Source organism: Arachis ipaensis, chromosome B8 (genome assembly GCF_059453495.1).
Source record: "Arachis ipaensis isolate K30076 ecotype BB chromosome B8, ASM5945349v1, whole genome shotgun sequence".
NCBI classification, from domain to species: Eukaryota; Viridiplantae; Streptophyta; class Magnoliopsida; order Fabales; family Fabaceae; genus Arachis; species Arachis ipaensis.
Window position 1 is genome coordinate 3770002 of NC_142443.1, and position 18914 is coordinate 3788915.

General features: G+C 33.5%; 1 pseudogene; it reads right to left on the bottom strand.

Annotated features, from left to right (window-relative positions):
• Nucleotides 1-7434: 7434 nt before the first annotated feature.
• On the bottom strand, nucleotides 7435-8406 carry LOC148547020 (uncharacterized; annotated as a pseudogene).
• Nucleotides 8407-18914: the final 10508 nt, after the last annotated feature.

The window sequence follows — 18914 nt, forward strand, 5'->3', positions numbered from 1 at the left end:
AGCAATGTAACTAAAAAAGGTAATAACAACATATTTTAATCACAAATAAGGAATAATAATTGTACAAGCAAAATAAACTGTAAAATTTTATATACATAATCAACAGCTACAAATCTACAACCATAGATGTATATACATACATACATTAATTAATTAAAACAGAAAAAAGTAATAATATACCAACAGCACTATTCTATACCAAAAAGAAAGAAAAAAAAAAGAACAGAGCATCTTGAAAATCATCATTGTCATCATGGTTGTCGTCAATTTCCGGTGTTACTTGTCAGAAGGGTAGCCACTCAGAACCGGCGGAGTTGTGGATGTGGAGTTAAGAGGACGATCAGCAGCAGCAGAAAAATGGTAGTAGTAGTAGCTATCTTCTCCGCCGTCTTCCCACTCCTTGTGACGGCTGGAGCAGGACAGCGCAGTCACTATGCTCTTGAATGTTCTAATCTTGACTCGACCCTTCTCGGCGGCAACATCTGTGTGTCTCTGACCGTGGTGGTTATTCGTTTGTCATCTGCATCATCAGTCATTGAAGCCAAAAATAGAAGAATTGTAGAATAAGAATGAAGAGCGAAAAGAGAAACAAGCCTTTTGTTTTGGTTGTGAATTGTGAATTGTAATAAGAGTGAAGCGTGAATTCGAGTGAGAGATGTGTTATAAAGAGATCAGAGAGAGAGAGTTACTGTAGCAGCCTTGCTATTCAAGTTTCTCCATTTTTACATGTTTCATTGTAGGGTCTTTAATTTTTTTTAATAGATTCTAAAAATATATAAAAAATTACAACTTAAGGTTTTGGAAATTGAATAAGTATTTAAAACCTTATAATGCTAGACTTATATTTTTAATCAATCATCTTATACATTCACAAAAATTAAAATTGCGTATTGAAATATGTATTTGATTTTTTATAAAAAAAAATATTATAAATAACTTTTATTATTCAGTTATTCCAGGTTTAATCTTTTTGTTATGGTAGATTTAATTATTCTGAAATTTGATTATTTAATTAAAAATATACAAAATAATATAATTATTTATACAAATTATATACTAATTAATTTTATTATTTTTTATGTATAAATAACAAAAAAATTAAAATATATTTTATTTATTATTTTATTAGCAGATCATGTTTTAATGAGTATTGTACTCTATTTTTTGAATTTGAATTCTTTAAATTTTGAACTTTTATTTTAGAGAGTAAAGTTTGATTTTTTCATCCTTGAATAGTTTTTCTATCATATTTTCTCTTGATCCTACCTATGAAATAAATAGTAACAAATCACACTTTATCTTCTAAACTAAAATTCAAATTTTAGAGGATTTAAATTTCTATTTTTTACATGAGCATTCGTCTATGAGAATAGACTAATAAAAAAATAAAAATATAAACATTACAATTTTCGAAAAACTTAATCTTCCTTTAAAAATTTAATAGTTTATTTCAAAAATTTTCATAAACTTATTTTATATTTTATCTAAATTTTATAAGTTTCTTATATATTTTTTTCAAAAATATACTTACCTTATTACTTTTGTTTTTCCTATATATTCACAATTATATTTGATTTTCATAAACTATAAAAGAGTTCTATCTAATATGAAATATATAAAAATTTTGTTTCAATTAATGAAATCTATAAAAACTATATAAAAAGATACAAAACAAAAAAATGTTATCTTGGGATAATATTTAAATATGATAATGCAAGACAATAAGAAAGTAATTTGATTTAATTTAATATTTAATATTATTGATTTATTCTAACCGTAACTACATAATATAAAATAATAATAAATAATATTTAAAAACATAAAATTAAATAATTTTACTTACTTTTTATTAGTTTTAAAAAATTTTGTTGGAATATTTAAAGAAAACACAGAATACAACTTAAAAACGGAAAAATTTTAAAATTATTTAGAATACAAATATAAATTTTAAATTATTTTTAATAAATACCCAACAAAAATATTTAAAAATTAATTTTTTAAATTCTTAAAAAATATATTTAATATCTAAAAAAACAATCTCATCAAACAATACCTTTAATATTACTAACTTTACACCACTCTCCAAAATACTTAAAGTTCAAAATACAAGAGGATCAAAATATGAAAATATCGACAGTGACACATTTTATAAGAAAGGTTTCATAGTACTTCTTGTAACGAACACTCCTATGCAAAACAAGTGGCACATGACGTGACGCTTTTTTATTGGTGTATAATTTCATCTTTATAAGACATTACAATAACGTTCATTTTACTAAAGAAAAAAACTGATGAACACAACAAATCTAGAAGCCATGAAAATTAATTTTGAACTTGAAAATTTATATGCAAATAATTGTTAAATAATAATTTAGTTAAATTTATTAAATTATTTAATAATTTTGATTTATTAATTTTATATAAAAATATTTATTACATATAAATATTCATTAATTTTAAATTTTATATTTTATACTAATAAATATTCTTTTAATTTCAAGAACGAAATCATAAATTAATTGTTAATAATTGTGTTTTTTATTATTATTAAATATAAAAAATATAAAAAATTAAAAAATTAATATATAAAAGAAATACTTATAAGAATTTTTTTATTACTTATATTTTTAATAATTATTTAATGTGGAATAAAGAGAGTAATTTATTTGTTGGTATTCAATTGGATTAGATAAATATATGTTTGATAAATAATTATAAGAAATTAATTTTTAATTAGTTAATATTAATTATTATTTTTTGTTGTAAACTTTTTAATCTTTATTTTTTAAAATATTTAAAATTTAAAATAAAAATAATTTAAAAAAGATTAACCGAGAAAATGTTAGTTCTCTCATCGAAAATGTATATTACGTCCTTATTTCGAACTTATACAATAATTATCTCATGATCACAAAATAGAGTATACGTAACTTTGTTAATAGTTTTGTTTGTACTTATGGCTAGGACCTCTACGTTGTGCTCACCTTAATTTAATTATCTTCAATTTAGTTGAATATAGGAGATAATAATTAATAAATATTAAACAAAGTAAAGTTGGCCTATAAAAAATAATAATTAATAAATATTAAATAAAATAGTTATTTTTTTATCAACTATTTTTGATGTTATCATATCTGTTGTGAAATAAATAAATAAATAAGATAAATAAGGAAGAGGTAATAAAATAAAGTATAAATAGAAAAATACTATTATTAGTATTTACCAATACTATTATACTACTATAAAGATAATATATTAATATTATATTAGTAGTAAGAGAAAAGTAAATAAGTGCTTTATAGTAAGAAAGAGAGAGAGGGAATATTTTAGTTTTTATTATTACTGTACGTAACATTCATAGGATTACTTCTCTATATATAGGCATATGAAGTTCTTCATTCAGCATTGAAAATAAAAACCAACCGCCCACATTAATGGGCATTCAATTTAACCTTATCACAACACTCCCCCTTAAATGTCCATTTAGGAATATGCCTCATTAAAACCTTACTAAAGAAAAACCCAGTGGGAAAAAACCTTAGCGAAGGAAAAAGAGTACAATATCCTTCGTGACGGGGACTGCCTCATTAAAAACCTTGTCAAGAAAAATTCAATGGAAAAAAAAATCTGACCAAGAAAAAAAGAGTACAGTCTCCCCCTCTTGTCAACATCATTTAATGTCTTGAAATTGGCGCATCACAATCTCATGTACCAATCTTTTAAAGGAGGATTTTGGAAGTGACTTTGTGAATAAATCTGCCAGATTGTCACTTGAACGGATTTGTTGGACATCAATTGTCCCTTGATTTTGAAGATCATGAGTGAAGAAGAATTTGAGAGAAATATGCTTTGTTCTATCACCTTTGATGTATCCGCCTTTAAGTTGAGCAATGCATGCTGTATTATCTTCAAACAGGACAGTTGGAGCTATCTTATGATCAATCAGTCCACATGATGACAGGATATATTGAATCAGACTCCTCAGCCAAAAACACTCGCGACTAACTTCATGAATCGCCAGTATTTCAGCATGATCAGAGGAGGTTGCTGCTACCATATGTTTCGTGGACCTCCATGATATAGCTGTACCACCATATGTGAACAGGTATCCTGTTTGAGATCTCCCTTTATGTGGATCAGACAAGTATCCGACATCTGCATAGCCAACTTGGTTTGACTTGGATCCATAGGGATAAAACAATCACATATCAACCGTTCCATGAAGATATCGAAAGATTTGTTTGACTCCACTCCAATGTCTTCTGGTTGGAGAGGAACTATATCTTGCTAGTAAATTCACCGCGAATGATATGTCAGGTCGCGTATTATTAGCAAGATACATTAGCGCTCCAATTGCACTAAGATATGGTACTTCAGGACCAAGGATATCTTCATTCTCTTCTTTAGGACGAAATTGATCCTTTTTCATATCCAAAGATCTTACGATCATTGGAGTACTTAATGGATGTGACTTATCCATATAAAATCTCTTCAAGATCTTCTCTGTGTATGTTGTTTGATGAATAAAGATCCCATTTTGTATATGCTCGATCTGCAGGTCGAGACAAAATTTAGTCCTTCCAAGATCTTTCATCTCAAAATCTTCTTTTAGAGCTTTTATAATTGTTGGAATCTCTTCAGGAGTTCCAATGATATTTAAATCATCAACGTACACAGCAATTATAATGAATCCAGATGCAGTTTTTTTTATGAAAACACATGGGCAGATATCATCATTCTTAAATCCGTTTTTGGCCAGATACTCAGTAAGACGATTGTACCACATTCGTCCAGATTGCTTTAGACCATATAAAGATCTTTGCAATTTGACTGAGTATAACCCTTGCGAATATTCATTGGATGGTTTAGATATCTTTAGTCCTTCAGGGACTTTCATATAGATATCCCGATCTAATGAGCCGTATAAATAGGCTGTTACCACATCCATTAAATGCATATGCAGTTTATGAGATGCAGATAAACTGACCAAATAACGCAATGTTATCGCATCCACTACAGGGGAATACGTTTCTTCATAATCTATACCTGGCCTCTGAGAAAAACCTTGTGCTACAAGTCAAGCTTTATAGCGTACAACTTCATTTTTCTCATTTTGTTTTCTCACAAATACCCATCGGTATCCAACAGGTTTTACATCTTCTGGTGTAAGGACTACAGGTCCAAAGACTTCACGTTTTGCAAGTGAGTCTAATTTAGCCTTCATGGCTTCTTTCCATTTTGGCCAATCATTCCTTTGTCGACATTCTTCGACTGATCTTGGCTCAAGATCCTTACTTTCATACATGATATTTAATGCCACGTTATATGCAAATATTTCATTGACAATTGTCTTATTTTGGTCCCATTTCTTTCCTGTAAAGACATAATTTATCGAGATCTCGTCATTTTCACAATTTTCAGGTACCTGAACGTCTTCTGACGTTAAAATTATATCAGAATTTTGGACAACTGCAGGTGTCTCTACTATGTATTTTTCAACAGGAATAATATTTACCTCTTTTCTCTTTCGAGGATTTTTGTCTTTGGAACCGACAGGCCTGCCACGCTTCTGGCGTGAATTTGCTTCGGTGGCAATTTGTCCAACTGGGACATCAATCCGAATTGGGGCATTTTCCGCCGGTATATATGACTTGGTTATCCTCTTTGTATCGGAAAATGCATCAGGCAATTCATTTGCTATTCTTTGCAAATGTATAATCTTTTGAACTTCTAGTTCACATTGTCCTGATCTAGGATCTAAATGCATCAACGATGATGCATTCCAGTTAAGTTCCTTTTCAGGAAGCTTATTCTCTCCCCCTAATGTTGGAAATTTTGATTCATCAAAATGACAATCCGCAAATCGGGCTTTAAATACATCTCCCATTTGTATCTCAAGATACCTTACTATAGAGGGAGAATCATATCCAACATATATCCCCAATTTTCTTTGGGGTCCCATTTTGGTGCGATTAGGTGGTGCAATGGGAACATATATCGCACACCCAAATATTCTTAAATGGGAAACATTTGGCTGCTGGCCAAAAGCTAGTTGCATAGGAGAGAACTGATAGTAACTCGTTGGCCTCAAACGAATAAGTGCTGCGGCATGTAAAATAGCATACCCCCAAACCGAGGTTGAGAGATTTGTTCTCATAAGCAAGGGTCTAGCAATTAATTGGAGGCGTTTAATAAGTGATTCTGCTAACCCATTTTGTGTGTGAACATAAGCTACTGGATGTTCAACACTTATTCCATTAGCCATACAATAAGCATCAAAAGCTTGGAAAGTAAATTCACCAGCATTATCAAGACGAATTGCTTTAATTGGATTTTCTGGAAATTGTGCTTTTAATCGAATAATTTGAGCCAGTAATCTCGCAAACGCCAGGTTGCGAGAAGATAATAAGCACACATGTGACCATCTCGAAGATGCGTCTATTAAGACCATAAAATATCTATAAGATCCACATGGTGGATGAATAGGTCCACATATATCACCTTGAATCCTTTCCAGGAATTCAGGGGACTCGAATCCAATCTTTACTGGTGATGGCCTTAAAATTAACTTTCCGTGAGAATATGCAGCAAAACAAAATTCACTAGTTTTAAGAATCTTCTGGTTCTTTAGTGAATGTCCATGGGAGTTTTCAATAATTCTCCTCATCATGGTTGTTCCCGGATGACCCAATCGGTCGTGCCAAATTATGAATTCATTTGGGCTAGTAAACTTCTAGTTTACAGTGGCATGTGATTCAATTGTACTAATCTTGGTATAATACAACCCAGATGAAAGTGAGGGCAACTTTTCTAATATAACCTTTTTATTTAAATCATGAGTTGTGATACATAAGTACTCATGATTTCCCTCATTCATAGTCTCAATATGATATCCATTTCGGCGAATATCTTTAAAGCTCAACAAGTTTCTTCGAGACTTGGTAGACAACAGTGTATTATTTATTATGAATTTTGTTCCTCCGGAAAACAAAATTATAGCTCTTTCGGAGCCTTCAATCACATTGCCTGAGCCAATTATAGTATTAACACATTCTTCTTTTGGCACAAGATGGCTAAAATATATATCACTTTTGAGAATAGTATGCGAACTCGCACTATCCGCAAGGCATACATCTTCATTACATATCCTTGCCATTCTCTTCAAAGACAAATAATAATAAAATGAGTAGTATCCACAGTTAAATTGAATACTTGATCGGAATTATTTTTCTAAGAAATACTGCACATAAAAATAATGTCATATACTAAAATTTTATTTTAAAACTTGACACATTTAATGATTTCAAAATTCATAAACATTAATATTTTATTATTTATATACATCATATTTAAAACTTAAATACATAGAAACTAAAACTTAACAATAAGTTCTTTACATTATTTATTTACATGAATGCTTAACAATCTCACGCATTAAACTATTCCATCATTGATCAAATGACCAATATTTCCTTCAGGATCCTCAAAGAAATCAGATACATCATAATGAGTGGTGAAATTTTCAGCATCATTTGAAACGAAATTCGACTCTTTTCCCTTGTCGTCCTTTTTCAAAGATGCCTGGTAAAGATCAACTAGGTGCCTTGGGGTACGGCAGGTACGTGACCAATGGCCCTTTCCATCACAACGAAAACACTTATCCTCTGTTGATTTATTCTGCCCGATATTTCTTTCTTTATCCCACTTCTGGTGAGATCCTCTCTTTTGAATATAATTCCTTTTCTTTCCATAATTTTTCTTGTTATTAAAAGCTTGCCATTTACCTCTTATGGGGTAATTTGCCGCATTTACTTTAGGAAATGGGGCGGCGCCAGCTAGGCGCGCTTCATGGTTTTTTAAAAGCAACTCATTGTTTCGTTCAGCAACAAGAAGGCAAGAAATTAACTCAGAATATTTTTTAAACCCTTTCTCTCGATACTGCTGCTGCAGGAGCACATTCGAGGCATGGAAGGTTGAGAAAGTTTTCTCCAATATATCATGGTCAGTTATCTTTTTCCCACATAATTTCATCCGTGAGGTGATTCGAAACATTGCAGAATTATATTCATTTATAGATTTAAAATCTTGTAGACGCAAGTGCGTCCATTCATATCGAGCTTGATGAAGTATCACCGTTTTTTTATGATTTTACCTTTCTTCAAGGTCTTTCCAAAGATCTGCAGGATCTTTTAATGTGAGATATTCATTTTTCAATCCTTCATCAAGATGACGACGAAGAAAAATCATGGCTTTGGCTTTATCTTTCTGGGATGCATTATTTTCAGCCTTAATGGTATCTCCAAGATCCATTGAATCAAGATGGATTTCAGCATCTAATATCCATGATAAATAATTGTTTCCAGATATATCAAGAGCATTGAATTCAAGATGAGAGAGTTTCGACATAATGAAAATTTGTTACCTGAGTCTTCCTAAAAATTTGATCAGAGTCTCGTGCTGATAACGTGTTGTGAAATAAATAAATAAATAAGATAAATAAGGAAGAGGTAATAAAATAAAGTATAAATAGAGAAATACTATTATCAGTATTTACCAATACTATTATACTACTATAAAGATAATATATTAATATTATATTAGTAGTAAGAGAAAAGTAAATAAGTGCTTTATAGTAAGAAAGAGAGAGGGGAAATATTTTAGTTTTTATTATTTTTGTACGTAACATGCATAGAATTACTTCTCTATATATAGGCATATGAAGTTCTTCATTCAGCATTGAAAATAAAAACCAACCGCCCACATTAATGGGCATTCAATTTAACCTTATCCCAACAATATCTTAATAATTAAAGATTCTTCCACTGAACCCTACATTACAATCAGTTGTTGCATTGTTGGGAGCTAACTTTCTAACGAATAATCAAGGAACTTTACTTATTAGGCACTCGTCACACCCAAAATTCCTTTCAATAGTTGCCGCTAAATCTGTTCACATTCTTATATACGGGGAAAAATTAAAAGAATCTTATCCAATGTTATCTTAAGACTAAAAAATTTAGATATGAAAGTAAGATGAGTGATATATTTTATTATTATAATTTTTTATATTTTCTAAAACTATGAGAGGTACATAAATTAGATTCTTCTATTTGTGTTTAAAAATTTTTAAAATGATTTGTGTACTCCAAATTTTTAACATTTTTAAATACAAATCAGAGGGTTTAAGTACAAAAATCGGACGATCCAATTTTTTTACCTAAAAATCGGACGGTCCGATTTTTGTACCTCTTAAAAATCAAACTGTCCGATTTATACTTCCTAAATTAAATCATCTCACATTTTTTAAGAAATACCACAGCAGATTACAATTCAAAAACACATTATTATTAGTCCAATATTAAAAATAAGAATGTGCTATCTTAACAAAGGTCAATCATATTTTCATTAATATCAAGTTGGTGACAGCTTGCTCATCTTAAATCATAAGGGAAAAAAATTAAACCAAATACTATATATTATCACCTTAACAATTGAGATTAAGTTAATCTATGTCTAAATTTCTATATCTATAATTTCATTGATGTGTATAGTAGTTACTATATATATGAACTCATTTTTTATATATATAACCTCTTTCATTAATTATTTGTAATTACTACTAGAATGAAGCATATAAACCTCTTTGTTTAACGGAAAAGCTTTATTTTTTAAGGAAAAAAAACATAAAATCTTATCATTTACAAACATATAGTCAAATGGACCACTAAGTTCACAAAAACAAAACAAATAAGCCCTTATTGATCTGCACAGGCAAGTAAGAATTTTGTTGAAATTTTTTAACATACAATGTTGTTAACCGTGAAAAATAAAGTTTGTTATCTTATATATATTATTATAGGTTTAATTTTACTTCAAATCATATACTTCTTTTTAAATTATTTAAAATAACAAAAAAGTTTATAATTAAACGGGATGTCTAATAAAAAAAATACATTTTAAAAGACGTTCAACAGAAATAACAAAAAAAAAAAAGAAAAAAAGAAAAAAAAAAGTATAAATTATATACTATACAGGTATGACATCAAAATTTAACTGTTAAGTTAATGAGTCTCTTATCTTATAAGACTCCTCATTCTTCCTTATTTTCTTTGATGTGAAACTAACTTCATGCATTCCTCGTAAACCACTCAATACATAGACCACGTGTTGCATTACCAACGAATCAGAATAGACACATAGACATCCCGCCCCCACATGCTGAGTTAGCACACCCTCTTCATGTTGGTAACACGCCCTCAACGTGACACGTGCTAAGTTAGCACTCAGCATACTTCCCATATGTTGAAGCTGCCCAACTGATATGTCCACTAATATATAAATACACCAAATACACTTACTTTCATTAAAAATACCAATAATATTTTCAAATTATAAAATAGCCTAATTTGGCATCTTTAAACAAATAACCACAAAATAAATAGTGTATTTTTTTTAGTTCATGTTGTTGTATAAATTGTCGGCTTGCACAGTGACACATGAAATTCAGAAGGAACAGGTTTAAGGTACATGAGAATTTGATAGAATAAATGCTACTTCATATAGTATGTTAGTCAAGAAATATTTTTGACTAGGGCAAGCTAATTCGAAATTTCAAAGAGATATTAGGATGGAAATAGAGGTAAAAAAGGTGCACGTGTAGGCATTAATCGGAAATTATTCGATACGAACTCGACTTAGACACCTTATTAAATCGAGCAAGCCTAGTCGAGCAAGTGAATGAGAAGTCGAATAGTTGTCGAATAGAGAATCCAACGATTACATTAGTAGAGAAGGTGAAGGTTTTCTCTAAAGGAGGAGTTTATGGGTAACGTCTGTGGGCAAAAGAGCGGAACAGTTACCTAAAATCCGCATACTAGGCAATATTGTGTAATCAAGGATCGGTTACAGATATAGGTTATAAATATTAGTAAATTTTAGGGAATAGGGGTTGGAACTTTTCTTCAGAAATATACTCAAGTACACTCACATCCCCAACGAATTCCTGAGTCTGCATTCGAGTTTAATTTATGTAGGGTTCCTTCCATTGTCTTTAAAATTCCATTTACATTTTCTGCAAAACTTTACTTTTCTTGTCCAATTTATCTTTTAAGCAATGTTTAATTTCTTTGTCCAAGTTACATTTCAGTAACTTTTAATTTTTATGTCAAAAGTCCTTTGATTCAATTGAAGGCATTTTACTGCTTTGTTTAAATTTAATGCAGAACATTTCGATTTCAGTCAATTTACTTTTCGAATCTTTTCGTTTGCACTTCTTGTATTTTTTGGCATTCTCAAAACTTATTTCTTGTTTTTATACTCGTCTAATTCGAGAACCTTTGATGTACTTATAGAACTAGTACCTGCAAAAGAGGAGTAGGTTTCGCTCCCAAACCATTAGAATCGAACCACCGTCAATTTGCTAAAAATCGACAAAACAAAGTCATACTTTGGTCCTCGTCCTCACTTAGTTAATCATTTGGTGTTTTATTTTCTACAATATTATTAATAAAAAATTGAAGAAAGTTAAAGGAGTTTTAAGATCTAAATTGGTTGGTTTATTCATAAATGTCAGCAGAGTTTAAAGAGGAGTTCTGATACTATAATAAAAAAATTAAAATAATACATAACAAAATATTTTTTATTTTTGTGTACTCTTTATGTACCCTTTTAATTTTTTATTAATTATCCTTAACAAAACTATCAGACATCAGTTTTGACTATTAAAACATCGAATTGTGCTTTGCAGTAGGAACTAATTATTATATTTATTGCTATAACTTACTAAACTCTGATTTTTCTAAAAGCATATTGCACCCAATCTTTGTATGGCTGCCTGACAACATATAAAAAAGTAGAACAGAGAAAAAGAAAGAAGCAACCAATGCAATTAACGTTTTCACCTGCAAACAATTGGTTTATGTGCCATAAAATAGTTTAACATTAATTTTATATTTTTATTCGTGAATAAATTTATTAAGACTAAATTTTTATAAATAAAAATGATTCTATATAAGCCTAATGCATAATGGCATAATCCAATTCGGCAATTCCGTAGCCCATATGGTCCCAGTCCCGATAAAACAATCAATTATTCTAGAAATTCTAACACTGTCGTTCTCAAAATTCAGAGCAATGTAACTAAAAAAGGTGATAACAACACATTTTAATCACAAAGAAGGAGTAATAATTGTACAAGCAAAATCAACAATAAAATCTTGTATACATAATCAACAGCTACAAGTCTACAACCATAAATATATATACATACATACATTAATTAATTAAAACAGAAAAAGGTAATAATATACAAACAACACTATTCTATATCAAAAAGAAAGAAAAAAAAAAGAACAGAGTATCTTGAAAATCATCATTGTCATCTGTCGTCAATTTATGTTACTTGTCGTAAGGGTAGCCACTCAAAACCGGTGGAGTTGTGGATGTAGAGCTAAGAGGAGCAGGAAAAATCGTAGTAGTAGTAGCTGCCTTTTCCGCCGTCTCCCCGCTCCTTGTGGCGGCCGGAGCAGGATAGCGCAGCCACAATACTTTTGAATATTCTAATCTTGACTCGCTCCTTCTCGGCGGCAACATCTGTATGTTTCTAACGGTAGTGGTTATTCGTTTGGCGTCTGCATCAGCCATTGAAGTGAAAAACAGAAGAATTGAAGAATAAGAATGAATAACAAAAAGAAAGACAAGCCTTTTGTTTTGGTTGTGAATTGTGAATTATAACAAAAGTCAAGAGTTAAAGGTATCAGAGAGTTACTGTGGCAACCTTGATATTCAAATTTTTCCATTTTTACATGTTTCATCGTATGATTTTTAAATTTTTTTTAATAGATTCTAAAAATATATAAAAAATTACAACTTAAGTTTTTGGAAATCGAATAAGTATTTAAAACCTTGTAATGCTAGACCTATATTTTTAATCAATCATCTTATACATTTACAAAAATCAATCATTAAATTGCATATTAAACTATGTATTTGATCTTTTATAAAAAAATTATTATAAATAAATTTTATTATTCACTTATTACAGATTTAATTATTTTGTTATGGCAGATAGATTTAATTATTCTAAAATTGAATTATTTAATTAAAAATATACAAAATAATATAATTATTTATACAAATTACATACTAGTTAATTTTATTATTTTTATTAGCAGATCATGTTTTAACGAGTCGTACTCTTTGAATTTGAATTCTTTAAAATTATTTAGAATACAAAAATAAATTTTAAATTATTTTTTAATAAATACCCAACAAAAATATTAAAAAATTAATTTTTTAAATTGTTAAAAAATATATTTAATATTTTAAAAAAATCTTATCAAATAATATTTATAATATTACCAACTTTACACGACTCTCCAAAATCCCAAGATGAGAAGCAAAATATAGAAATACCGGCAATGATACATTTTATAAGGAAGGTTTCATAGTATTCCTTGGAGCGAACACTCCAAGTGGCACACGACGTGGCGCTTTCTTATTGGCACAAGGTTCCATAGTATTTCTTGGAGCGAACACCTCTACGCAGGACAAGTGGCACACAACTATTCTTGGAGCGAACACCTCTACACAGGACAAGTGGCACACGACGTGGCACTTTCTTATTGGCACAAGGTTTCATAGTATTCTTGGAGCGAACACCTCTACGCAGGACAAGTGGCACACGACGTGGCACTTTTTTATTGGCACAAGGTTTCATAGTATTCTTGGAGTGAACACCTCTACGCAGGACAAGTGGCACACGACGTGGCACTTTCTTATTGGCACAAGGTTTCGTAGTATTCTTTGAGTGAACACCTCTACGCAGGACAAGTGGCACACGACGTAGTACTTTCTTATTGGCGCAAGGTTCCATAGTATTCTTTGAGCGAACACCTCTACGTAGGACAAGTGGCACACGACGTGGCGCTTTTTTATTGGTGTATAATTTCATCTTTATAAGACATTATAATTATAATAACGTTCAATCTACTAGAAAAAAACTGATGAACACAACAAATCTAGAAGCCATGAAACTGAATTTTGAACTTGAAAATTATATGCAAATAATTGTTAAATAATAATTTAGTTAAATTTATTAAATTATTTAATAATTTTGATTTATTAATTTTATATAAAAATATATATTACATATAAATCTTCATTAATTTTATATTTTATACTAATAAATGTTCTTTTAATTTCAAGAACGAAATCATCAATGCCAATGAGTTATAGCTCAAATAGCATAGTCTTCCCATATTCATTTAAGAGGTTGCGGATTCGAGTCTCCTATCTTTGGTAAAAAAAGAAAAAAAAAGAACGAAATCATCAATTAATTGTTAATTATTGTATTTTTTATTATTATTTAAAAAAGATAGAAGACTAAAAAATTAATATATAAAAGAAGTACTTATAAGAATTTTTTATTACTTATATTTTTAATAATTATTTAATGTGAAATATAGGGAGAAATTTATTTGTTGGTATTCAATTGGATTAGAGAAATATATATTTGATAAATAAGTATAAAAAATTAATTTTTAATTAGTTCATATTAATTATTATTTTTTGTTGTAAATTTTTTAATCTTTATTTTTTAGAAAATTTAAGATTTAGAATTAAAATTTTAAATTTAAAATAAAAATAATTTTAAAAAGATTAACTGGAAAAAAGTTAGTTCTATGGTCGAAGATGTATATTACGTCCTTATTTCGAACTTATGCAATAATCATCTCATGGTCACAAAATAGAGTATACGTAATCTTGTTAATAGTTTTTTGTAGTTATGGCTAGGGCCCTACATTACGCTCACCTTAATTTAATTATCTTCAGTTTAGTTGAATATAGGTGTTCATACCCTGACCCAATAATAAAGGCCCAGAACCAAGCGAAAGGCCTAATCCAAAGGGTTGGGCCTCACCCAGTACCAATCTTCGTCTCAGGAAGTCGGTACTCGTCACGACTTGCTCTAAAGAAGTCGGGAACGAGGGTTAGCTGGCATATAAGCACTCATTTGAATGAATAACTGCCCCTAGAATCTCTCTAACCACTTCCCCAAGCCATATCCTAACTTCCCTAAGATAAAGGGACGGTTAACACCCTAAAAAAGTGGCACTACTCCAACGGTGGTTATTGGTTCACCACTATAAATACACTGACACTTCTCAGGTATCTCTAAGTCCCAATACTCTCTAGACCTGCTCACACCCTTGCTGACTTAGGCATCGGAGTGTCTTTGCAGGTACCACCCCCATTCTTTCACGCACACTAGCCAGACGGAGGTCCCCGAGTTGCAGATCCACTTGCGAGCCTCCTCCTTCATACGTTTGGGCCACCAACACCATCCAGCCCATTAATCTCCGGTTACCCATCGTAACATTGGCGCCGTTGTCGGGGACCCGAGAGATCGACCAGTGATGGCGGATAGATCCCCTGAAGAGGGTCATGTGGAGTCAGATTCTGAACAAGAGAATCTGGACACCGGAAACAATGATGCAGACTTGACCCTTCACCAGGAAGCCAATGACCAACACAGGGAAGGTACCTCCGGAATAAAAAATCCGAAGGTGAATTCTTCAGAAGGGCACGAATCAGAGAAAGAAGGACCCTCCCATGCAACTGAGCTCCTGGGATTAGTCCACAGTCGCCTTGAACAGTTAGAACAAGAACGGGAGCGACAAAAGGAAACTGAAAAGAGCCTAAAAGAGGAGATGGAGCGACGAAAAGAGTTGGAAAGAAAACTCTTAAAGTTAGAATCCTCCCTCAAAGGTCGGAACTCCCGAGACGAGCGAGAAGAACTACCACTAGGAGGGGATGATCCTTTCAGCGAGGAGATAATGAGGGCAAAAGTTCCAAGGAACTTCAAAAGCCCCGATATGGACCTCTACGACGGAACCACAGATCCAAAGCATCATTTGAGCAACTTTAAAAGTCGGATGTATCTGGCTGATGCTTCTGATGCTACGCGATGCAAAGCTTTCCCAACAACCTTGTCGAAAGCAGCGAAGAAATGGTTCGACAGCCTCTCTCCGAGGTCGGTCACCAGTTTCGAAGACCTCTCAAGGAAGTTCTTGATGAGGTTCTCTATCCAGAAAGACAAAGTAAAACACGCGCCAAGCCTCCTGGGAATAAAGCAGGAGGTCGGAGAATCCTTACGATCCTATATGGAAAGGTTCAACAAAGCGTGTTTAGAGATTCAAGACCTGCCCACAGAGGCAGTCATAATGGGGTTAGTCAATGGGCTTAGAGAAGGTCCCTTCTCACAGTCCATATCCAAAAGACACCCCATCTCTTTAAGTGATGTGCAGGAAAGAGCTGAAAAGTACATCAACATGGAGGAAAATGCTAAGTTGAGAGACCTGAGTTGGCGACCTGGGCACCCTCCCTCAACAAAAGAGAGGGAGAGGGAAACCAAGAAGAAGGAAGAACTCGGTCTCGATAGACCAAGGAAATATCACTCTTATACTCCTCTAAAGGTCTCCATAGTGGATGTATACAGAGAGATTTGCAATACTGAAAGGCTGCCACCCCCCAGACCCATTAAAAATAAAAAAGGGGGGAGCCGCAACGACTACTGTGAGTACCATAAAATATATGGTCACTCCACAAACGACTGCTACGACCTTAAAAATGTGATAGAAAAGCTGGCTAGGGAAGGTCGGCTCGACAGATATCTCATAGAAAGGTCGGATAGTCATGGGAAGAGAAAGCGAGATGATACGGATAGAAGAGACCCACCACTGCAGACTCCGGAGAGACATATCCATATGATCTCAGGAGGGTTCGCGGGAGGGGGACTCACCAAATCCTCTCGCAAAAGGCATCTCAAGAGAGTCTACCAGGTCGGAGGAGAGTCATCCGACCTCCATACCATTTCATTCACAAAAGAAGATGGGCAAGGAATAATCCCTGGACACGATGATTCAGTGGTAATAACTATGATCCTAGCAAATGCCCATCTCCATAGAACCCTAGTAGACCAAGGAAGCTCAGCGGACATTCTTTTCAAGCCCGCTTTCGACAAACTAGGGTTGGATGAAAAAGAGTTAAGAGCCTATCCCGACACCTTGTATGGATTAGGTGGCACGCCAATAAGGCCACTGGGATTTTTGCCCCTCCACACCACTTTTGGAAAAGGGGAAAAATCAAAAACTCTGAGTATAGACTTCATAGTCATCAATGTAGGGTCATCATATAATGCTTTAATCGGCAAAGCTACCCTTAATCGACTCGGAGCGGTGGTATCCACTCCCCACCTTTGCATGAAATTCCCGACCTCAGCAGGGATAACAACGGTAAGAGGGGACCAGAAATTGGCAAGGAAATGCTACAATGAAAGCCTAAACCTGAGAGGAAAGAGCCGAGAAGTCCACACAATAGAGCTCGGAGGTGCAAGGGCTAGAGAAGAGCTACGACCACAGCCAGGAGGAAAAATCGAGGAGATACAGGTTGGCGAAGAGGAAGGGAAAGATACTCACATAGGAGCCAACCTAGGGGAAACCCTAAAACAAGGGTTGACTAAGCTCCTAAGAGACAACTCCGATCTCTTCACCTGGAAGGCCTCCGACATGCCAGGAATAGACCCCGAGCTCATGTCCCACAAGCTTTCGGTCTACTCGGGGTCCCGACCTGTACAACAAAGAAGACGCAAGCTCGGCCCGGAACGAGCCCTGGTAGTAGAAGAGCAAGTACAGGCACTCCTAGAAGCCGGCTTCATCAGAGAAGTCAAGTACCCAACATGGCTAGCCAATGTAGTTCTAGTCAAAAAACAAAATGGCAAATGGAGAATGTGTGTCGACTACACCGACTTAAATAAGGCCTGTTCCAAGGACCCTTATCCACTGCCAAGTATTGACACCCGAGTGGACTCCAGCTCGGGGTATCAATACTTGTCGTTTATGGACGCCTACTCGGGATATAACCAAATCCCGATGTACGAGCCAGACCAGGAGAAAACATCATTCATCACACCCAGAGCTAATTTTTGCTACGTGGTCATGCCATTTGGACTGAAAAATGCAGGGGACACATACCAGAGGATGATGAATAAGGTATTCGCCTCCCACCTTGGAAGCCTAATGGAAGTATACGTCGACGACATGCTGGTAAAAACCAAAAAAGAAGTCGACCTCTTGTCAGATCTCTCACGGGTCTTTGACACCATAAGGTTACACGGGATGAGACTAAATCCCGCAAAGTGTGCCTTCGCGGTAGAGGCAGGAAAATTTCTAGGGTTTATGCTGACACAAAGAGGGATCGAAGCAAATCCCGATAAGTGTAGAGCTATCCTGGAGATGAAAAGTCCGACTTGTTTAAGAGAGGTCCAACAACTGAATGGCCGACTTGCAGCCCTCTCCAGATTTTTGGCAGGATCAACACTAAAATCCCTCCCACTGTTCTCCTTATTGAGAAAGGGATGTCAGTTTGAATGGACTCCTGAATGCGAGGAGGCGTTCTAGGAGTTCAAAAGATTCTTGAGCCAACCTCCTATTCTGACTCGACCTATAGCTGGAGAAGACCTCGTCCTATACTTATCCGTAGCAGACAAAGCCGTCTCCTCGGCCCTGATAAGAGAAGACGAGGCCGGTCAACACCCAGTATATTTCATCAGTAAAGTTCTACAAGGCCCTGAGCTAAGGTACCACAAACTAGAGAAGTTTGCCTACTCCTTAGTAGTAGCCTCACGAAGGCTACGGCCTTACTTTCAAGCTCACACAATAAGAGTCCGCACGAACCAACCCATGAAGCAAATCCTCCAAAAGACGGATGTTGCAGGGAGAATGGTTCAATGGGCAATAGAGCTCTCCGAGTTCGACTTGAAGTATGAAACTCGGACGGCGATCAAAGCCCAGTGCCTCACCGACTTCATTGCAGAATACGCAGGAGACCAAGAGAAAAAACCAACTACATGGGAA